Source organism: Ptychodera flava, chromosome 5 (genome assembly GCF_041260155.1).
Source record: "Ptychodera flava strain L36383 chromosome 5, AS_Pfla_20210202, whole genome shotgun sequence".
Classification (NCBI taxonomy): Eukaryota; Metazoa; Hemichordata; class Enteropneusta; family Ptychoderidae; genus Ptychodera; species Ptychodera flava.
This window is the reverse complement of record NC_091932.1, coordinates 41,548,186-41,572,681: the sequence shown is the minus strand read 5'-3', so window position 1 is coordinate 41,572,681 and position 24,496 is coordinate 41,548,186. Positions and strand designations below refer to the sequence as shown.

The window sequence follows — 24,496 nt, the reverse complement described above, 5'->3', positions numbered from 1 at the left end:
GGTGACACTTTATGTGGAAAACTTGTGTTTTTGTGCTTCTTTTAATTTGAGCTTCCATTTTGCCATATGTACATATGGCTATGGAAGTTCTTTCTAGAGGCTAGAAAATTGTCTGATCTGTATGTATGTATGTATCTTTGTCTGTATGAAAGTCCATCCATAAAAAAACTTCAGAACTGCAGCTCAGCACCAACCATCTTACTATTTGGTGTGCTGATTCAAATGAACATGTTCGAGTCAAAAATATGCAAATTAGAAAGAAAAAAGGTGAAAATGATAAAAGCTTAGAACTCAGAAAGTACTTTTTAAATTCCTCTCATTTTAGATTTTAGTTTGTAGCTACCCATAGTAGCGTTATGAAAATTTCAAAATTTTAAAATGTGTATCTTCAATTTTGTATATTTGTGAATATTTTTTCTTTATTCAATTTTTGGGAAAAGTGTTATTTTGTCAAAATAGTTTACCCCCATCATTGGAAATTTAGTTTGCAGTTCCAACAGATGTTCTCATACATATATTCAAATCATAATGAATTTTTTTGTAGGTCAATTTTGTAAAATTCTTTTACAAGAACTACTTCCCTCCCCTTTTAAACTTTGCATGAAGATTCCTTGGAATAGTAGTACAATTACATGTACTTTTCAGATTATAATAACATAAACAAAATTAGAACTTTTTAGAAGACCAGTATGATATGAGTTGGATGCATTTCATAATTAATATCAGTAGATTGTGATCAAAAATGGAGGCCCTGTGCCACTGAATTACACTGACGCTATTTTTCAATATTTGTCATCTTCAAGATTTTTCGTTTGGTTTTTGTCAAAAGGAAATGATACAAAATGCCTGCTGTGACGAGGTATTAGCTTAAATTTCCATGAGTTGTAAAAGTTTTGATTGTGGGGACATGCACACTTTTCCATAAAGGAAATTTCAAAATGCATACAAACATTTTGAAACTAAGAGAAGAAAGAATAACAGTGACCTCCTTGACAAAACAATTTCATCCCTGAAGAGAGGGTATAGTGGTATCAGAGATATGGAACACATTTTTCAAACATCTTTCCGGACATGACAACCACCATTGTGTCATTGCTATTCCATGGGAGACACATATGTTGATCATCACATGAGTACAAAGGATGCAATTGCTTAATGTTCAACAAGCACAGATACAACAGAAAGAAAAAAGCATTTGATCAGCGAAAATATTAGAAAAAATATACAAGCGGTAAGTCATCAGAAAAATAATGTGCAATCTTGTGGTAATCGAGATTTAGATGCTTAGATGTAAACATTCACATATAGTGGAAAGCAACATGTTCATATTTTCCTCTGTTAGAGTGAACAGCAGTATTTCTCATAGGAAATATATAGCATGTTGCAATGCACCATGGGAATTCTCTATGCTGGTATGAAGGAAACATATTCGGACAATGTGATTCAAATTTTGCTGGGTTTTTTTTATCTTCTTGGGACTAAGAATGATATATGCAGCTTATAGAATTAGTACAGTATCAAATAAAAGTTATTCTGGTTTAAAATTAAAAAAATCACTACTAATTTATATCGCTCAAATGAAGAAAACAATGGGCAGGGTATACACATTGGTGTATACCTCTTAACATGTTAAGCAGTAAGTAGTATGTTACTGACCCCTAATTTTTTCATCACATGTGATTTACAACAAGCAAGTATCAATATATGCAACAAATATAAAATGTTGAGAAATATGAAAAGTTGGAAGTTTGTAAAAACTACATTTTAGAGTAAAAATCTGGTAACTTTCTTTCAATGCACGGTATCATAGTCCCATGGGTGTAAACACATTTCTTTAAATGAATGCCGATTCTGCAAGTCGGGCTGGCAGCAGACAATCAGTAGGACAACCAGCCCTCATCTTCTCATGGATATTTTACAGGTGGTGCATTGTGGCAGCGCCCTCTGTGTGAGTTGTTATGGATCCAGCTATTATATAACTTGAGAGTGATTGAGGTGAAATAAAGAAAATATTTCTGGCATTGCTGAAATACAAAGCAAAAAGAAAAATGCGAGAAATCTTGAAAAACGTTCGCATGGTGAACTTGCATTAAAAAGTGAATAATTCTGCTTATCTTAATCTTCCTTATGACCACCCCTTCCCAAGATGAAGTGATCCTATCCCTATACTACATCTGTTACGGTGCACGGATCGTCCTCCTGGGGGCAGTATCATAGCGTATGTGACCTCATAATGACCCGTGACCCGATATGACCTCGCACTGCTGGCACAGCCAAAAGCTGCCGTCAGCTGGACAAACGTGGGCTATAACGTTACATCGATCACGAATTCTTCCTGGACTATACTTTGGCCAGTCAGGTTGCGTTAATTGTGTCTGGTTTGCGTAGCGGATGATTGTTGTTTATGCAAGTTCATGAATTTCTGGTACACAAATACGCCCCTTTCTGGTTCTACATCATCGTTTTGAAGAAGACGCCAACCTCATACACATACAGCTAATCCTCAGTTGGATGGTGTTGCAGTAAGGTACGTGCCATATCAACCGCTACCTGAAATATACCCGAGTCTACCGCCACGATGTAACTTTCCCAGTACTTTCCGACCACTCGTCTGAAGCTAGGAAACGATTGAACTTTTCCCGAGCCCGTACTGTGGGCGAATACCGTTCGGAATCTGAAGTCAATTATTATCGAATCGCATCAAACAACCCCAGGCTCATGAATGCCCCGCGCGAGCTCAATATAGTAGTCCGTAAACTGATTCGCTTTGTGCTTCTTCGTAGATTTTCAAAGACTTTCACTTTACATATGTGTGGACATGTATATACAGATTATTCATACAGGATTTGCAGGGATCCAAACATTTTATCGTGTGTGTTTGCTTTTTACGCAGTTGCATTTCAAGGTGACGACAGCAACAAACTGATGCCACTTTGTTCATATATCAACCATGCAGACACTGCACATGACGTAATGATATTTAAAATCTAACATCCACCAAATGTCAGAAGGATAACCTAACAGGAAAGACTTTCCTAAGGCTTCTCCTGGCCTCCACCTGTTTTTGGATAAGATTACAAATTATGTTTTTATTGGCATATTGTCATATAAACCTCAAACTGATTTCAGGTTTTGGGGATTGGAGGGGATGGCCTCAAGGACGTTTTGCTGGGAAATACTGAGATATCTTGAAAGTGGACTCATGTTTTGTTGTCAAACTCGATCCCTACTCGTATGTGATGATCAGACAAAGGTTACAGTTTGTGACCTTGCCTATAGTCTAGACTGTTGTTGTAGTTGTATTCTGGGACTGTGATCAAGGTGAACCGTATCAACCTCAGCTGTTGTAACATAACGTAACCCATTCACCACCAACAGTTTTGACTAATAATTACAACAGTAAGATTTCCAGCATAACAATTTACTCGTTCATACAGCCTGTAGGAGGCAATGTGCTTGTCAATACTTGCTAGCAACATTGGTTTGTAGGCAAGATATTGTCACAGATTTTGCCATGAAGCAAAGCAGGTATCACCAGCATAACAATGTAGTATTGGTATACAGGCACTTGGTACATCTCTCTGTTTGGCACCAGTAATTTTCACATTACAACTAAAAACTTTCTTTTACCTTATTGTAATTATATGTAGCTGGTTTGTCGATGAGAGCTGTCAAAATACCAACATGACCATTTTATTATTATATCCACTGCTGGGAGTATATGTGTATAAAACATTTGTTCAAATGATCTCCACTGAAGAATAGATCTCTTTTACAGCTTCACCAGAGTAACACAAAAATTGGTTGATTTCCAGGACAATGGAATTCAATATTTTTTTACTACAAGCATTGCTGATAACTGACTGTCCTCAAGTGTATGGTACACCGCAGTCCTTCCATAACAATTTTACAGCATATTGCAATTTTCAGGCATATATACAAGGGTTAGGGAGAGACCATTACATTTTAGGGGGTATTGTGAAAAGCGGAGAGGAAAAAATCTGCATCACAAAAAATTGCTGAATTTTTTTCCATTCATAGTGATTTTGGAAAAAAATGTCCACGTGAATGTTGGGCCATAAATTTTGTAAATTTTGGCAAATGCATGCTTTGCAATAAAAAATTACATCACATTGCAGCATAGCATTCTGATCACCCTATCCAATGCTTAATGGTATTTTTTGCAATGGTGGTGCTCTTGAGAACCAGTATTAAAATATGGTCATATCAATGATCCAGTGTACAGAGGGAGCTTTTACTGGTCCATTTCATGAGAGTGTTTTATAAGAGAGTTGCACACAACAGGTGGCTTATTTGTAAGTATACTATTTGTATACTATACTAAAATCAAAATTTAGAGAGGAAGTTAAAGCTGTTTGAAACTGTCTTTCAGCTCAGTTTTTAAAATTATCCTGTTGACCCTATCATTAACCCCCCCCCCCACAGAATACATCCTATGGTCTATGGCCCTCCCTATCATTAACCACCCCCCCCCCCCACGGAATACATCCTATGGTCCTCCCTTTCAAGCTGAAGTCTGCCCGCAAAAATTACCCTAATTGCACACTAAACCTGGTATAGACCCTCAACACAGACTAAACAATATGGCAGCAAAAGCATCTGTCCATGTATGTGACAGTGACTCAAGTGTATGAACTTTCGAATTTGCTGTTGTTTCAAATGATATCACTCTTTCAGGAAAGCAAAAATTGTGTTTGTCATTCTGCTTAGGTGATGTGTATGACATGCAGTGTACACATCCAAAACAAAAGCCAATAACATCTTGTGGTTTGGCCTCCATGGACATTAGTACAATCTCATGTGTATGTTTTTAAAGCGGTAAAGTTTGAAAGCATAGATTGAAACAGTTTATCAATGATGGAATAAAACTTCCCTTCAAAATTTTAAGCCTCATAATCTCTTATATGGATGATTATACATGTAGATCAGAGAATTCACGGACCCAATTGTCTTGGAGAAATGCCATGGTAATGAGAGTCTTTAGTCTCTATGTAATATCATGTTATTCCTACAGGTGGATTTTGCTCGTCTTTAGTACAAGGGTCAACCTTGAGCAGTTGAGACATTTTGAAGGTTTGGCTTATACTGAATGAAAATCAAACTGTCTTATAATCTAGGCCTTTTTCAGATTTTTTTCATTTGAAAGGGAAAGCATTAAATTTAACAAAACTTTTCAGTTTTTCATGGCTCGGCAGTATCTATTCTTGTTCTGTAAGGTAATCACAGAAAAATGACAAGACATTTGGCATCTATCACTCCATTTGGAAAGAAAGTAAATTGAATTTAATCAGGTAATAATAAAAATTTATCATTATGAAAGCACAATAGTTACAATACTGAATAACTGTATTTTTAGTCCCCACGGACACCGTCCGGGGGGACTTATAGGTTTGGTCATGTCCGTGCGTGCGTGCGTGCGTGTGTGCGTCCGTCCGTGCGTCCGTCCGTTCACGCAGATATCTCAGAGATGCCCAGGTCAATTTCTTTCAAACTTTGCACAAGGATAGTACCCTACCCCATACAGATGCACGTCGATTTGTTTCACAATGCGATCAAATTTGGTCGTGTTAGAGGACTTTTTAGTTTTCACCTCCATAGACTCCCATGTATAAGGCAGTCCATAGACTCCCATGTATAAGGCAGTCCATAGACTCCCATGTATAAGGCCGAGAAAAATAAAAATTTAGTTTCTCATCGTATTCATATTGGAAAAAGGATGCAGTGACACAGTTTTTAGTCCCAACGGATGAAGTCCAGGGGGCTTATAGATTGGGTCATGTCCGTCCATGAGTCCATCCGTGAGTCCATCCTTTCACGCAGATATCTCAGATATTTTGACAAAATGTCACGTGACCTTGGTGACCTTTGACCTCAAATATATATATATGTCCATAACTTGGTAACCACAAGTGCTACACCCTTCATATATGGTATGATGGGACAGCTTATGACGCCACATATTGTACCTCATTAATTATGCACATATCTAATTTTGAGCAAGCCAATAGAGCTAGAGGTCTGTTTTTTGGTATATAGGGATAACTTAGCAATACTATTTTTTTTTCAAAATGTCACGTGACCTCGGTGACCTTTGACCTAAAATATACATATTTGTCCATAACTCAGTATCAACAAGCGCTACACCCTTCATGTATGGTATGGTGGCACAGCTTATAACGCCACATATTGTACCTCATTAATTATGTGCATATCTAATTTTGAGCAAGCCAATAGAGCTAGAGGTCTGATTTTTGGTATATAGAGATAACTTAGCAATAAAATTTTTTTGACAAAATGTCACGTGACCTCGGTGACCTTTGACCTCAAATATACATATTTGTCCATAACTCAGTAACCACAAGTGCTACACCCTTCATATATGGTATGATGGAACAGCTTATGACGCCACATATTGTACCTCATTAATTATGCACATATCTAATTTTGAGCGAGCCAATAGAGCTAGAGGTCTGATTTTTGGTATATAGGGATAACTTAGCAATACAATTTTTTTGACAAAATGTCATGTGACCTCGGTGACCTTTGACCTCAAATATACATATTTGTCCATAACTCAGTAACCACAACTGCTACACCCTTCATATATGGTATGATGGGACACCTTATGACGCCACATATTGTACCTCATTAGTTATGTGCATATCTAATTTTGAGCGAGTCAATAGAGCTAGAGGTCTGATTTTTGGTATATAGGGATAACTTAGCAATACAATTATTTTGACAAAATGTCACATGACCTCGATGACCTTTGACCTCAAATATACATATTTGTCCATAACTCAGGAACCACAAGTGGTACACCCTTCATATATGGTATGATGGGAGACCTTATGATGCTTCATACTATACCTCATTAATTATGCATATATCTAATTCTGAGCAAACCCATAGAGCTGGATGTCTGTCATACATATGCACATAGATTTGTTCTGTGATACGATCCAATAAGGCCGCCATGTGGCCATTTTATTATGATTTTTTCATGTCCTGAACTACAGCTCAGACATTCAAAAGTATTTTTATCACAGACCTAATGAAGAGGACTCTATCCTCTCTGAGGACCTGTAATCAAAGTACCCATTAACAAGTGGGGACTGTGTCATCACGATGACTTGTTTTCATTGTGATTGCAATGACAAGATCATTAAAGATTTACTTCACTTTGAGTTGCTACAAACAGGAATAATACTTTGTGTACATATACATTTTGCAATGATGTATCAAGACTTATTTAATGTTGATAGAAATGTTCAATAATAATTACTATGTACCCCACATATGTGACAAGGGTAAGAGTAGATTGTAGGTATGTGGTTTTATGAAGAATTGGCTGTGGACAGCTTCAATTTTCCCTCAATCATTGTTGCGGTCTTCATACAGAAATGTACGGTGGCCCCTACACGCCACGGAACTCTATTACTTTTGAATATAAACTCTTATTTTTCTTGACAATATCTTTAATATTTGTAAGAGATTTTATTTCTCCACCGCAAACTTTTAATTTTGTATGGGCAACTTTATCTTAACATTATCTTAACTTTAACTTCTCGAAAGTAGTTTTAGTTTTAACAATAAAGAAAATATGTTTCTCAAAAGTATTTTTTATTTTGTAAAACAAAAGTAAAAATTTTTCAAGATAACAAACACCCTACACGTCATGGAAATTTATTACTTTTGAACATAAACTCATATTTCTTGACAATATATTTAATATTTCTAAGAAGTTTTATTTCTCCACAGCAAACTTTTATTTCTGAACGGGGAAACTTTATTTTTGGGGTAAACTGTTTTTAAAAACTTTCAACAAAAAAAACTTTAACTTTTAAATTTAACTTTAACTTTAACTTTGAACAAAATATTTATTTCTCAAAAGCGTTTTTTATTCGAAAAGAAGTAAAAATTGTTCACAGCAAGAGTTGAAGATTTTTGCTAAGCGCGAACTGAGTTACTTAAATGACATAACCTTATGTCTTTAGAGCAGAAAACTTAAATTCTTAAAGAAAAGTTTTATTTTTCCAAGAGTAAAATTAATTTCTTTATGGAAAAAAGATTTTCTCAGAGCAGCAAATTGAAATGCAGAGAATAAAACTTTTTTCTCAATGGCGAGAAATTATTTTCTGAAGACAACAAAACTAATTCATTCAAGATATATTTTCTACATATGAGTGTGGTTTAAGAATTTGGTAAAACTGAACTGAGAAAGAACGAAAAAGGAAGGATGAAGTCAAACTTACTTTTCTTCAGAGCGAAATTTATTTCTGAGAGGAGAAATATTTCATGTGAGGGCGCAATTACCTATAATGCATAGCAAACTCTTTCTAGCGAGAGTAAACATATTTTGGGGAAGAGTAAAATATTTTTCCGACGAGCAAAACTATTTTAACGGCGGCAGAAGTTAAAGTATCCCACCATGCAACACCCAAGTTTGATGACCCAGAGTCTCCGAGACAACCTTGACTGACTTCATCGGCGAAACAGGCACGCTAGCCCGGCCCTAGCTGCAGTACAGTACCTCGAGGTTTTACCTGGGTATTTGGGTCGGACTGTTTGCCGTACTGTACTGCAGCTAGCCCGGCCCTACCCTGCCTGCGTACGATGCTGTGTGTTGGGGCCGTATAACGCCGGGAACACACAGCATCGTACGCAGGGCTATGGGCACGGGCACGCAAACGAGTCAGTTCAACAGTTGCCACTTGTCTGAGTCCCCGAAGAACGGTTTTGTGTTTGAGTGATTCGTCCTGACTGCAGACCACAGGTGTGATGTTTTCTGGGTAGTTTCTATGACTGTATGAGTGTAGTTTATGCTACGTTCCGACGTTCTCTTCCGTCGCCTAATCACCCTGCCATGCATAGCCCTGCGTACACCGGGAACACACAGACCTATGCCATGCAGAGCTAATGAAGAACCCCAATGCGGTCCCGTCGCACACCGTCTGCCGACAGGACGAGTCAATCAAACATAAAACCGTTCTTCGGGGACTCAGACAAGTGGCAACTGACCCGTTTGCATGCCCGTAGCCCTGCGTACGATGTTGTGAGTTCCCGGCGTTATACGGCCCAAACACACAGCATCGTACGCAGGCAGGGTAGGGCCGGGCTGGCGTGCCCGTATCGCCGATTAAGTCAGTCATGGTTGTCTCGGAGAGCAGATCGTCCATGTAGCCGACACAAACACGAACTGTCTGATACCGGCTACCAACTCGGAGATCTGGGTCATCAAACTTGGGTGTTGCATGGTGGGATACTTTAACTTCCGCCGCCGTTAAAATAGTTTTGCTCGTCGGAAAAATGTTTTACTCTTCCAAAAATATTTTTACTCTCGCTAGAAAGAGTTTGCTATGCATTATAGGTAATTGCGCCCTCACATGAAATATTTCTCCTCTCAGAAATAAATTTCGCTCTGAAGAAAAGTAAGTTTGACTTTTTCATCCCTTTTTCGTTCTTTCTCAGTTCAGTTTTACCAAATTCTTAAACCACACTCATATGTAGAAAATATATCTTGAATGAATTAGTTTTGTTGTCTTCAGAAAATAATTTCTCTCCATTGAGAAAAAAGTTTTATTCACTATATTTCAATTTGCTGCTCTGAGAAAATCTTTTTTCCATAAAGAAATTAATTTTACTCTTGAAAAATAAAAATTTTCTTTAAGAATTTAAGTTTTCTGCTCTAAAAACATAAGGTTATGTCATTTAAGTAACTCAGTTCGCGCTCAGCAAAAATCTTCAACTCTTGCTGTGAACAATTTTTACTTCTTTTCGAATAAAAAACGTTTTTGAGAAACAAATATTTTGTTCAAAGTTGAAGTTAAATTTAAAAGTTAAAGTGTTTTTGTTAAAAGTTTTTAAAAACAGTTTACCCCAAAAATAAAGTTTCCCCGTTCAGAAATAAAAGTTTGCTGTGGAGAAATAAAATTTCTTACAAATATTAAATATATTGCCAAAAAAATGAGTTTATGTTCAAAAGTAATAAATGTCCATGACGTGTATGGGAGTTTGTTATCTTGAAAAAATTTTACGTTTGTTTTACAAAATAAAAAATACTTTTGAGAAACATATTTTCTTTATTGTTAAAACTAAAACTACTTTGAGAAGTTAAAGTTAAGATAATGTTAAGATAATGTTGCCCGTACAAATTAAAAGTTTGCGGTGGAGAAATAAAATCTCTTACAAATATTAAAGATATTGTCAAGAAAAATAAGAGTTTATATTCAAAAGTAATAGAGTTCCGTGCGTGTAGGGGCCACCGTAGAAATGGGCAAATTCTTGCTCCTACCTCCATGGTTACATTTTTAGAATCATGAACACCTGTATTGTAATCAGCAATCAAATAGAACAGTCAATGAAATTAGGCAAAATTTTGTTGCATATTTCTATGATTGTTCCCCAGTTCACAATCTTTCGCAAATGAATGCTGATATCTTCAAGGACGGTGCAGTGGTGCCTGTTGAGATGGTTCATCTGAAATTTTTGTCAGTGAAAGATTATCTTATTGGTCATCGTTGATTTCATTGAATGATTACTGCTCCATTGTAGTGTAGTACCAGCAATTTAGATTACATACATTCTGAGCACAGTTTCTTGTTGGCTGCAAGTCCACTCTGCCCCTATGCCGCTCATAAACATTTGACGTGTATATACATTCGTCTATAGGCCACGTATGCGCACAGTGGACTTGTAGCCAATAAATAACTTTGATTCTGAGGTCCTCACTTTTACATGGACAATGAGCGATTAACTTTATTTAAATGCAGTCTGTGTACATTGATATCTGTTGCACACATGGTAAGAGATTTTGTTGCAGATGGTGCAGGGCACCCTTTTTAACCTCACTCTTTTTGTGAACTGTCATGACTCAACAAAAACTTTCCCTCAAACATCTCGAGGAAGTGGTATCTGCTAAACTGCTCATCAGTGATCAGGACTTCTAGAATGAAAACAAAGGCATCAAATGTCCATCGTTGAGGGCGCTAAGCTCACGTTAGGTATATGTGTCTATACCATAGAGTGTAGAATGGCCCCAGTCACATAGGTTTTGTCGGCAGCAGTTACTGGCTGGGACGTTCACCCATTGATGTATGCAACAGCCTACCACTTAGCAGGACAGTCTGCTGAAGTTTATCCCTTCAATTTATTGTTTTGATATTTATATGCCAACTGACTCGGAACAAGTCCACATAGAGAGCTACATGGTAAGTGGTTTGCATCTGTATGTATGTGATTATGTATGTATGTCTACATAAAAAACTCAAAAACCACAACACCAACCATCTTAGTAATGGGTGTTCAGCTGCATCAAGGAGTTGAGATGTGAATTTGTTCAAATGAAAATGTTTTTGTCAAAAATATGCATATGAGTTAAAAAAAACGTAAAATCCTTCAAATTGCTAAAGTTCTGTAATTACAGGCCAGATTTGGTTGAAAATTTGTAAGAAGGTTTCTTTAGGTGAGCTTACTTATATTTGTTCAAATTGTGGTGAAATTTTCATTTTTGTATACTTTTGGGGAAATTTTTCCCAGACAATAAAGTCTTCTTCTCTAAAACTACTCGTTCAGCTGATTTGAAACTTGGTATGCATGATCCTAGGGTTTTCTTTACTCAGGTTTGTTCACCTATGGTGAAATTTTCATATTTGTATTGGGGGGGGGGCAATTTTTCTCGTTTTTGGTCAAATAATCACCTCTGAAACCATGTATTGAATTATTTTGAAACTTGGTATGCATATTCCTAGGGGTTGCCTTGGTTGTACAATTTGATGTAATATAATTTAAATACCATACGAAAGACAGGACAGAAAATGACACAATTTTTTTTTCAGAGAGCCCCAGTTTGATGCATTAAAAATTTGGTTAGCAGGGCCTTAAAATAGATGTACATATCTGATGCTACAGGCTCTAAAACAGTAATGAGAATCAGTATATGTAATGTATGCAGTGTTCTGCCAAGCTTTTGCATCAGTGGGGTCTGAGGGCCCATGGAAGCTCAAAAAGTGGGTCGCTGTTGAAAAAAGGGGGTCATTCTCACTTTATTACATGCCATACCCGTGTTGTTGTTTCGAAGTTCGAACTCGCAGATTCCATGAGTGCTGCGGTTTTATGGTCCTACCTACAGTCTACAAGGCGAGTAAGTGTACTCGTTCGGAAATTCATGTTGTCTCGGGTCATCGTATTTCGATTATTATTATGCTTTATGCATACTTTGCAAGTCATTTGGTTGTTTTTGGCATCGTAGTGGAGCCAGCTGAAATCAAGTAACAAATTTTCATGAAGACCTCGAACATGCCTGCGTGACAATTTCAAAACTTGCGTATGATTTTACGCAACTGAGTTTTTATTTGCGTAAAATGTATTCAAAATGCGTACGGCTAAGGAATCCGTATCTGATGTGAGTTGGGCAGTCTTTTCTGTAGAACTTGGAGGGTTTCCTGTAATGCGCATGCTCTATTAATAAAAACAACAACCTGGGGGGCTTCAAGGTGTAGCTGAATGCTTGCCATGCCGTGATGCAAGTCCCGTATATGATCGTTGAGCAGCCCAATGAGTTCATGTTCAAAGAAAAGACCTTCTGACTGTGAAATTAGTGTTTTCAAAGGGCCAACAAAAAGCAGATACTGTTCAAAGTCCAGCGGGACCTCTCAAGAATGCAACATGCGACGTAATGACCATTAACTGTATTGTGTTACCAACAACGTAGACTCGATCGATTCTCGAATTTTTTGCATCTGTAGTGCCATTGTCTGTACAGAACTGATTGACGTGACGTTTTGTGATGATGAAATACAATGTTGCATAAAGTGCTGCGGTCTGCTAAAATCTAAAATGTTGCAATATCATGATAAATGTCACTTGCAAGCAGGTGCATATGTTCTAATTTTGTCCTGCATTGAACCACATTCAGGCAATACAATGCAATACGTACATGCAGTGCGGCAGTACGTCGTGTCATGGGGCATTTCTCAATGCGTATTAGTTTACGCAGTCATGATTTATTTTGCGTATTTCAGAACAATTTTACGTAAAATACGCAGGATTTTGCATTAATGGAAACACTGGCCTGCCTCAATGAAGGCTGAGTTTCCGATGCATGGCTGCTCAATGTTTTGAGACTGCTCTGTTTTCTGACTGATGCGTTTCCAATGTGGATGGCAGCCGCGTGCATTGGTTTTCAGTTTCCGAGGATGTTAACAGCTGAGACACGATGTCTATGGTGTCCAATCCATGCCAAAATTACTACTTTGATTTTACAACACAACATGCCATTCCGAATTCTATTTTACAATTCAACATGCTATTTCACAACTCAACATGCTATTTGACAACACATCATGCACTTCCAAATCCTATTTTACAACTCAACATGCTCTTCCCAATTTCATTTGACAACACATCATGCACTTCCAAATCCTATTTTACAACTCAACATGCTCTTCCCAATTTCATTTGACAACACATCATGCACTTCCAAATCCTATTTTACAACTCAACATGCTCTTCCCAATTTCATTTGACAATTCAACATGCTATTTCACAACTCAACATGCTATTTGACAACACATCATGCACTTCCAAATCCTATTTTACAACTCAACATGCTCTTCCCAATTTCATTTGACAACACATCATGGACTTCCAAATCCTATTTTACAACTCAACATGCTCTTCCCAATTTCATTTGACAACACATCATGGACTTCCAAATCCTATTTTACAACTCAACATCCCATTCTAAAGCTAGCTCTGCGGAGCAGGCAGTGTTACTGGCTATCGAACAAGATTCAAAATGGCGGACGCGAAATGGTCCCCTCGCACAGAGAGAGAAATGCGACTTTGCACAAGTCTAAAAACGCAGCTTAGTACATTGTGTATCTAAACAAAATGAGCGTGCTCGAAAACTAGGATCGATCACGATTATAAATTAAAAATTGGCTGTTTTTGGAAAAGAAACTGCGCGCTGCAATCAGCAGTTTTGTCTATTGTGCACCGTGCGTGGGAGGCTTATCGTGAAAGACCGAGATTTACTATATGGCGCATCTGATACGGATATGGTCCCATCGCATAGAGAGATGACAGTGGGCTTTGTGTAAGTTCAAAAGCACAGCTTAGCTCATCGTGCATCTAGACAAGTTGAGCGTGCTCAAAATAGGAGATCGATCACGATTTTGGGTGAAAAAAACCGATTGTTTTCGGTGGAGAAACTGCGCGTTGCAACCAGTGGTTGGTTTTGCCTATGGCGGTCAGCAGGGCTGTGGTAGGAGGCCTTTAGCCGGCAAGGGGTGGACCATTGGGGAGTGGAAAATTTTTGAAAAAAAAAATTCCCCACAAATTTCAATAAAAATAATCAGCCAAAGAAACTTGAGAAAAACAGATGACGCACTTAGGTAAAAGGAAAAAAATCCGTCAAAAGTTACTTTCTGAAACATTTTTATTTTAGTCTGCATCAGATAGGCCTATACTATGATTCTTTGGCCAAGGGGGGGGGGGGAGATCTGAAGGGTATAATCGTGACCAGTAAATGAAGTAACTTTTTTATTTTATAACTTTTTGTTCTGTTTTTCATATTTTTTCTTTCACTGAAGTTTGGCATCATAAAGTAATTCGAGATATAAGATAATGTAAAAATCATATCTGTGATATCGATTGTTAACAACTGTATGTGGGTCTTTACACTATGATTAATTAACAAGAATTCAACAATTCAGGCAGCTTGCATCGGTACATAAAATGGGAAATATTCACCAACCATATGACAAACAATCACTTTCTTTGTATTTCACTATTCAACGAAACTGATTTCCATTGTAATGTTCTAAACTTTATTTTACAATTAAACATTACAAATCCGTATTTTTCTTTTCAAAATTTCATTTGTACACTTGTCTTGACGGTTGAATACCGTGCGTGTGAAATGCAATAGTGCAGAAGAATACGGATAGCGACATTACAGCGACCTCTATTGGTTGTTATCCACACAGTCTTTCTCGCGAAGTCCGTTCCAACAGAGCTTTGACCCTTGTCTGGCCCCATATTCGTATTTTACATCTCCGCTTGCTGAGGCTTAGTTGTCAGTTGTCATGGCTGTTAACAATCGATATCACAGATATGATTTTACATTATCATATATCTCGAATTACTTTACGATGCCAAACTTCAGTGAAAGAAAAAATATGATAAACAGAACAAAAAGTTATAAAATAAAAAAGTTACTTCATTTACTGGCCACGATCATACCTTTCAGATCTCCCCTCCCCCCCCCCCCCTTCTTGGCCAAAGAATCATAGTATATCTGATGCAGACTAAAATAAAAATGTTTCAGAAAGTAACTTTTGACGGATTTTTTTTCCTTTTACCTAAGTGCGTCATCTGTTTTTCTCAAGTTTCTTTGGCTGATTATTTTTATTGAAATTTGTGGGGAATTTTTTTTTCAAAAATTTTCCACTCCCCAATGGTCCACCCCTTGCCGGCTAAAGGCCTCCCACCACAGCCTTGCTGACCGCCATAGGCAAAACCAACCACTGGTTGCAACGCGCAGTTTCTCCACCGAAAACAATCGGTTTTTTTCACCCAAAATCGTGATCGATCTCCTATTTTGAGCACGCTCAACTTGTCTAGATGCACGATGAGCTAAGCTGTGCTTTTGAACTTAGACAAAGCCTATTTTCATCTCTCTATGCGATGGGACCATATCCGTATCAGATGCGCCATATAGTAAATCTCGGTCTTTCACGATAAGCCTCCCACGCACGGTGCACAATAGACAAAACTGCTGATTGCAGCGCGCAGTTTCTTTTCCAAAAACAGCCAATTTTTAATTTATAATCGTGATCGATCCTAGTTTTCGAGCACGCTCATTTTGTTTAGATACACAACGTACTAAGCTGCGTTTTTAGACTTGTGCAAAGTTCGCATTTCTCTCTCTGTGCGAGGGGACCATTTCGCGTCCGCCATTTTGAATCTTGTTCGATAGCCAGTAACACTGCCCTGCTCCCCAGAGCTAGCTTTAAAATGGGATGTTGAATTGTGAAATAGGATTTGGAAGTGCATGATGTGTTGTCAAATGAAATTGGGAAGAGCATGTTGAGTTGTAAAATAGGATTTGGAAGTCCATGATGTGTTGTCAAACGAAATTGGGAAGAGCATGTTGAGTTGTAAAATAGGATTTGGAAGTCCATGATGTGTTGTCAAATGAAATTGGGAAGAGCATGTTGAGTTGTAAAATAGGATTTGGAAGTCCATGATGTGTTGTCAAATAGCATGTTGAGTTGTGAAATAGCATGTTGAATTGTCAAATGAAATTGGGAAGAGCATGTTGAGTTGTAAAATAGGATTTGGAAGTCCATGATGTGTTGTCAAATAGCATGTTGAGTTGTGAAATAGCATGTTGAATTGTCAAATGAAATTGGGAAGAGCATGTTGAGTTGTAAAATAGGATTTGGAAGTGCATGATGTGTTGTCAAATGAAATTGGGAAGAGCATGTTGAGTTGTAAAATAGGATTTGGAAGTGCATGATGTGTTGTCAAATAGCATGTTGAGTTGTGAAATAGCATGTTGTGTTGTAAAATCAAAGTAGTAATTTTGGCATGGATTGGACACCATACGATGTCATGTTCGATCGTATTGTCTTCACTCGTTCGGTTGTTGGATTTGTCTTTTTAGGGCGGAATTGGTCCAAAAAAACTAAGAATTGTTCTGCCTCTATGTTTTGATTTATTCACGGAAGCAATTTTCCTTTCCACTGCCAGAGAGTACTGTGAGGCTTGAATTTAACAGAGACGCTGACTGGCTGACTTGAATCTAGCCGATGAAAACCTAGTTCACGATTATGCAAATAAAAAATCACTGAAGGTTGCTATGGAAGCAACACTCTCATGTTCTCACGAGCAGCATGCACGCATGAGCAGCGTGGAATGTCTACTTCCGCGTTTGGCCTTTCGCGTATAGTACGTAAATAAGTTTTTTTTTTTACCGAAAGTTTAGTGGGACTGACGGCGTGCTGCGCCTGCCGGACCCGATGATTGATTTTTTGGGGGTCTTCAATTTTATTTTTGCGGCAATGGCGCAAGGCCGCGGCCTCGGCAGAACACTGTGTATGTCATAAATAACGGCAGGCTTTAAACTGGTAAAGATAATAAATGAATAGTGTTGTGCATGGAAGCATCCACCCAAGCAGTAACATCTTTAACTTAGACTTGCTTGACTTTGTATGTCTCAAAATAGAGATGACACATTGACATCTGAAGACTTAGATTACATGTTACATGTTGGTGGTGATTTGTAGAGAAAAACATCCAAAGGCCCCGAGCCAGAAACACATTATTTGTTTTCTAAAATGTTACTGCATGATATTACTGAATATTGATTACATGCAATACAATATTGCAAGAGGATACCTTATCAAGACGACACCTTGTTCAAGATGGTCCGTCCTAAAATTGTAAATATTTGTGTTCATGCGACCTGATAATTTTATTACCTCGTACCATTTGGATTATTGGATTTGTTTTAATGTATCATATCACTTTAGTGTGGTAGATTTTATCACTAAGTTTATTTTACCAGGCCGCATGTTTTTGTATGTGTGCCAATTGCAACAGTTGTTAACTATTACGTACTTTAGCTTGGTCCTTCGAAATGTGTTGAAATGCACTTTCCACTAGGCATGTGGACTCTTACGGCATTTACGAGACGATTTTGGGAGCTCTAATTTCTTTGTCAGCTTTCACCACAAGTTGGCGAATTTTCGATGGTATAGCGAAATTGACACACGTTGAAGGTTAAGGCTTCAACCGCGGGTCAAAAAATGAAGGGCGTGAATTTTTAAATAAAATTCTTTTGTCTCCAATTTGAATATCCGGCTGCATTTGAATGATTATAATATTCCAGCCCTTGGGCTTTTTATATAAAGGCACTAGACCTTTGAATGAAAAGTCATTGACAATGACATAGTCCCCACTTGTAATAGGAGTATTTAAGTCTTGATGGGGCAGGGAAATGTGGTCATTAAGAAGTATCACTGGAGTGTATATGTTGAGATCTATGGGCACATAGGTCTATGTCGTTGTTCCCAATTTGAAACACATGAGGCATTCTAAACACATGAGGCATGTCTAAGTTATGGTTCTAAATCGGGAAAAAGATCAGCCTCTAGCTGTATGGCCAGCCAAGAAATACATATGCGCATAATAAATGAGGTACAAGATGTGACATCTTAAGGTCTAATATCCTATCAAAATTGAAGGTATGCATATATATGTATAATCAAGGTCAAAGGTCATCGAGGTCACATGACATTTTGAAAAAAAATTGTATTGCTAATAAATCCCTATATGCCAAAAATCAGACCTCTAGCTCTATTCGCTTGCCCAGAATTAGATATGTGCATAATTAATGAGGTAAAGCGTGTGTTTTAATAAGGTCTCCCGTCCTACTAAATATAAAGGACATAGCACTTGTGGTTACTTATTTATTGACATAAACGTATATTTTAGGTAAAAGGTCATCGAGTTCACATGACATTTTGTCAAAAAATTTCTATCCTATAGTTATCCCTATATACCAAAAATCAGACATCCAGCTCTATTGGCTTGCTCAGAATTAGATATGTGCATAATTAATGAGGTACAGTATGTGGCGTCATAAGGTCTCCCATCATACCAAATATGAAGGATGTGGCACTTGTGGTTACTGAGTTATGGACAAATATGTATATTTGAGGTCAAAGGTCATTGAGGTCTCGTGGTATTTTGTCAAAAAAATTGTATTGCTAAGTTATCCCTATATACCAAAAATCAGACCTCTAGCTCTATTCACTCGCTCAAAATTAGATATGCACATAATTAATGAGGTATAAATATGTGGCGTCATAAGGTCTCTCATCATACCATATATGAAGGGTGTAGCACTTGTGGTTACTGAGTTATGGACAAATATGTATATTTGAGGTCAAAGGTCACCGAGGTCACCTGACATTTTGTCAAAATGTCTGAGATATCTGCGTGAACTGATGGACTCACGGATGGACAAACGGACGGACATGACCCAATCTATAAGCCCCCTGGACTTCATCCGTGGGGACTAAAAACTGTGTCACTGCATCCTTTTTGCAATATGAATACGATGAGAAACTAAATTTTTGTTTTTCTTGGCCTTATACATGGGAGTCTACGGAGAACTGACTTATACATGGGAGTCTATGGAGAACTGCCTTATACATGGGAGTCTATGGAGAACTGCCTTATACATGGAAGTCTATGGAGAACTGCCTTATACATGGGAGTCTATGGGGGTGTAAACTAAAAAGTCCTCTAACACGACCAAATTTTATCGCATTGTGAAACAAATCGACATGCATCTGTATGGGGTAGGGTACTATCCTTGTGCAAAGTTTGAAAAAAATTGACCCGGGCATGTCTGAGATATCTGCATGAACGGACGGACGGACGCACGGACATGACCCAATCTATAAGTTCCCCGGACTTCGTCCGTGGGGACTAATTATGATCAATACCAGTAGAGGAAATAGTTCCAACTGAAGATAGAAAGTGTCAGCGAGACAAATGAATAAATTTTCACCACATTGTATGACGTAAAATAATGTTTGCGGAAATGTCATCTCACAATTTATCCAGCTGCATGGTTTTCTTGTTAACGTGTTGACACACGTGAGCATATGTCGCAGCGATGTCTGTCTGTCTGTGTATCTGTGTGTCTGTCTGTCTGTCTGTCTGTCTGTCTGTGTACTCAATATCTCAAAAACGGCTGATCAGATCAGAATCAAATCTGGTACGTAGATTCAGTTTGCAAATGGCAAGAACTGATTAGTTTTTGGTGGGTGTGGCTTGCTTACTTTTAGCTCATTTGCATAATTAATGATTTTAGAAAAAACTGATATATATTGGCAACGACTGCACACAATTTGATGAGATTCGCTACAAATGTTGATCACACCAAGATATATCAGCTTTGAAAGATATTGTGACAGAGCTGTTCACGGACATTGAATAGCGCCCCCGTGGCTGTACTTGAACATTGCCTTTAGAAACTTTGATACCTTTTGTTCGAAATCTGTAGTTGCTTAGCAACATGAAAAGGTACGCGCCTTCATGTGCTTGAGTAGACCACGTTGTGTTCTAGTCGAATAAAGACGTTGTGTTTGACCCAGCTATCTGGCTGTCGTTTTATCTCCCTAAACTGCATCCTTGGTGCCTAGTACCATCACAGGTAGGTCAGCTGGACGCCTCAAGACTGACAAATTGACGGCTGGGCAGATTGGAAGCCTTTCGTGAGACCAAGATCCGTAAGTCTGTAAGTCAGAGTCGGCGGGACTAGGCGCTACCACTGTGCCGCCATTGCTGACAATTTCTTGTGACCGTTGACGGGGATAAAAGCTGAAGCCCAAACGGTTACATTGGAGGCAGCGTCGGGATCGATTATCGTGCCATATAACTCTGATCAAACTGTTAAGCGGGGTTGTGAATGGAATAGATGGGAAAGATTACACTGTCTGAGAAAATTTCAGAAAATTGAGTGTCTCTCAATCGACCCGCATGCACGTAGCAGCCATACATATAAGGCTTGCTGTGTTGACGTTACTCCCCACTCCGACAACACGATTTTGGCATCAAATTTCGAAAATTCGTAGCGAGACTATCGGCTGGCGCTCCTGGGCACTGTACACCTCACAGGGCTGTCTTGCATGCGATAGTTGTTTTTGTTTAGCGTTTTTTTGAATTTAATTTGTGTGTTAAGGCAGTCGGGCGACAGTCGATGTGTCCGCGCTCAAAATTGCAGTACTCTGTGCGGCTCATTGAGTAATTTACCCATCTACTTAGTTCTATAGACGTGGCGTGGTATGCAGTTTCACTAACTTGAGAAACTTTGTTGTGAATACTCGTATTAAATTGCCCTCTGGTAATCATGGTGGACAATTCAGTTGATAGTGGCATTGTAACATTCAGAAACGAAGCTGATATCAGTGGTGAGGCTAGCAAGTCACGTGACTGTGATGGAAAGATGTCAGTGGAGAGTAATACGATGCAGGTTGATCAAGCTACAGGTGGCGAGGCCATTTCAAATGCCGAGCTATTGAGTGAAATTACTAAATTGAAATCTCTCTTGGAAAAGGAGAAGGCAAAAACGCTGAGAATACAGGAAAAGTTAGAGCATTCTAAGTCTTTGTTTGAACAGAAGGAAACTGCAAGACGCCCATCTGACTATAACAAAGGAGTTAGTAATACTACCATACAAAATGCTGTAGATAGTGAGATTTACACTTTACCGACACCTAGTAAAGTCAACCTTGGTGGGTTCACCAGCAGCACGCCACTGGCGCCATCAAGCGTTGGTGCCATTGGAAGTAGTTATACTGGAGGGGATATGTCAAATAGTAAGGTGACATCCCTGGTTGGTAGTACGGATGTCAAGTCCAAGCTTGCTGATGGGGATTGGTCACTTCCAAAACCCAGAGACATCACTAAAACCCCTGCTAATTTGCATAAATTTGATAGGTATACCCCCATGAGTAGCATGCCCTCTAGTGGTAGCCTGGTGCATATGATCGATAAACCAAGTAAACCACTGGCAAAACCAGACCGCTATGATGGTTCTGATATCTGGGGAGATTATAAAATGCATTTTGAAATTTGTGCCCAACTTAACAAATGGAATGACCATGAAAAACTTCAGTACCTACAAATTTCTCTAAAGGGAGCAGCACATAAACTTTTAACATCGGTCAAACATGACAGTTTGACATACAAGTCCCTTTGTGATATGCTTGAACATAGGTTTGGCACTGAAGGTCAAGATGACATTCACCGTCTTAAGTTGCGCCAACGCACTCGTAACCCTGGTGAGTCTTTGAAAAGTTTAGCTCAAGATATTAGGGAGTTGGTCACTTTGGGTTACCCATATGCTGAAGGTCCCATGTTTAATCGGCTGTGTATCGAATCTTTCTTCAATGCACTAAGTGACACTAACTTGCGTCGCAAAGTCAATGAAACTGGTCGTTGTAAGGAGGCAAATTTTGATGATGTTGTTAGGGCCAGTGTCTGTGAGGAAAGTTTTCAGCAGTCAGAAACGGCCAGTAATCTCTGCAGCGAGCAAACAAAAAGAATATCCCAGAAACATGCTCATGAGTTGACAGTCTCTGCAGTTGATGGTAATTACCCAAACACTGATAAACTAACTCTAGATTCAATTTCTAACCTAAACAAAACCATGAAAGAAATGACTGATTCGGTTGTTCAGAAATTGGCGGAGTTGCAGTCAACACTGAAAAGTGTTAACACAGGTCAGAATGCAAGAGACTATGATGCTGTTGGTAGGAGGTCTGGTGGTATTATCTGCTGGCGATGTGGACGAAAGGGTCATGTCCGTAAAAATTGCCCGTTGGAAGGTGGTAATTCGGGAAACGATCACCGTCTGGTCGAGAGGGCCAGCGACCAGCCGGATCTGACAGGCCCGTAGAACTGATCTCAAGTTGTACACAAACGATAAATGCAAATTCCGAATTCTTATCAGAGTCTAGGGGAAACACCCAGATGATAACTTATCTGACTGTCCCGCTAATGCCCTCTATGTAAATGCTGTTGTGGGGGGCAGAAAAGGTAGTTTCCTTGTTGACACTGGAGCCACAGATTCAATTATTTCAGCTCAGTTCTATGATCAGATCAATTCACAAAGTAACCCAAATTGGATGTTGTAAATTCTGTAGTGAGACAGGCAGATGGTACCCCCTTGAATGTTCATGGTATTGCAGATATGAGTGTACGTATTGGAGAGCATGAGGCAATTGCCCCTGTCCTTGTGGCAACACTATCACATGCTGGAATCTTGGGTATGAGTTTCCTGTCCTTAATCAATTGTCTTATTGACACTAAAATGGGAAACTCATAATCGGGGAGGATACATTTGACTGTCATTTGAGGGTGGCGAAACCGTTTATTTGTCGGTTAGTTGTCAAGAGGGCAACTGAGATTCCACCAGGATGTGAAATGATTATTCCTACCCGTATGTCCCGTAAACCTGGCAAGGGTCAAGCTGGTTACACTGAAGGGGCTGACTCTGCAGTCAAGACCCGCATGTCTGTCATACATTCTACCTGTTTTGAAGTCCGGGATACCTCAGGTACAGTAAATGAATCAAAAGTACTTGCTGTTGTTGAGCCGGTTAAAAGGACTGCATTGTTGGAGAAAGGAGTGGTTGCCTGTAAGACCCTAGTCAACCCTAGGGAATCTTGCCTACCAGTTAGAGTGTTCAATGTTAGTGAAGCACCAGTAAAAGTGCATTCTGGGAAGTTATTGGATTGCTAAGAGTAGAAAGTGGAAAGGGTAGTGAGATAAAACTGCTCCATCTGAACCAGCATTTTCTGATATCCTTCATGTTAAGGACGATTGTAAGGTGATCAATAATGAAAGTCAACATGTTCCTGAGCACTTGACGGAACTGTATAAACAAAGCTGCAAACACCTTAATCATTATCAACAGGTAAAGGTGGCAACAATGTTAAAAGAGTATCAGGACGTATTCAGTAGTAGTGACCATGATATTGGTCGTACAAACATCATTCAACACAAGATTGTTACGGGTAATGCGCCACCTATTAGACAAGCACCTTACCGTACACCTATTTGGAAAAGAGATGAAATTGATAGGCAGGTCAAGGGTCTGTTGGAAAGGGGTCTTATTGAGGAGTCAGTCAGTCCATGGGCTGCCCCGTGTGTGCTTGTGGGTAAAAAGGATGGATCACAACGCCTATGCGTTGACTATCGCAAACTAAACTCTGTCTCAATAAAAGATGCGTACCCGATTCCCAGGATTAATGATTCTCTTGATGCCCTACATGGTGCTGTATGGTTTTCAACCCTAGACTTACACAGTGGGTATTGGCAAGTGGAGCTTGAGGAAAGCTCAAAGGAGAAAACTGCTTTTGTTACCAGGAATGGTCTGTATCAGTGGAATGTTCTCCCATTTGGTCTTTGTAATGGACCTAGTGTGTTTGAGAGACTGATGGAGAAGATATTCGCAGGCATGCAATGGGAAATCCTACTTTTATATTTGGATGACATAATTGTATTTGGCAAATCGTTTGAGGAGGAACTGCAAAGGCTGTGTAAGGTGTTTGATCGTGTTAGGGAGGCCAATCTTAAATTAAAACCGAGGAAGTGTGTTTTGTTTGCCATGGATGTTGAATTTCTTGGCCACAGGGTAAACAAAGAAGGTGTATCTACTGATCCTGCAAAGGTCAATGTAATCAAATGCTGGCCAGTACCTGAAAGTGTTACTGACGTACGGAGGTTTGTAGGATTGACATCCTACTACAGGCGTTTTATTAAAAACTACGCTGATGTCGCAAAACCATTACACAACTTGACCAAGAAGAATTCAGTCTTTCTTTGGTCAGATGCTTGCCAGAAAGCATTTGTTTCCTTGAAGGAAAAGTTAGTCACTGCGCCAGTA

The 24,496-nt window shown here is 38.8% G+C and overlaps 1 protein-coding gene across 1 annotated transcript in view; it reads left to right on the top strand.

Annotated features, from left to right (window-relative positions):
- Window positions 1–2,403: 2,403 nt before the first annotated feature.
- The window catches only part of LOC139133972 (regucalcin-like), a 93,408-nt gene continuing 71,315 nt past the window's right edge, over window positions 2,404–24,496 (top strand). Inside the window, exon 1 of the mRNA XM_070700796.1 lies at window positions 2,404–2,527. The gene's annotated coding sequence lies outside the window, so the exon portion shown is untranslated. The remainder of the gene's footprint in view (window positions 2,528–24,496) is intronic.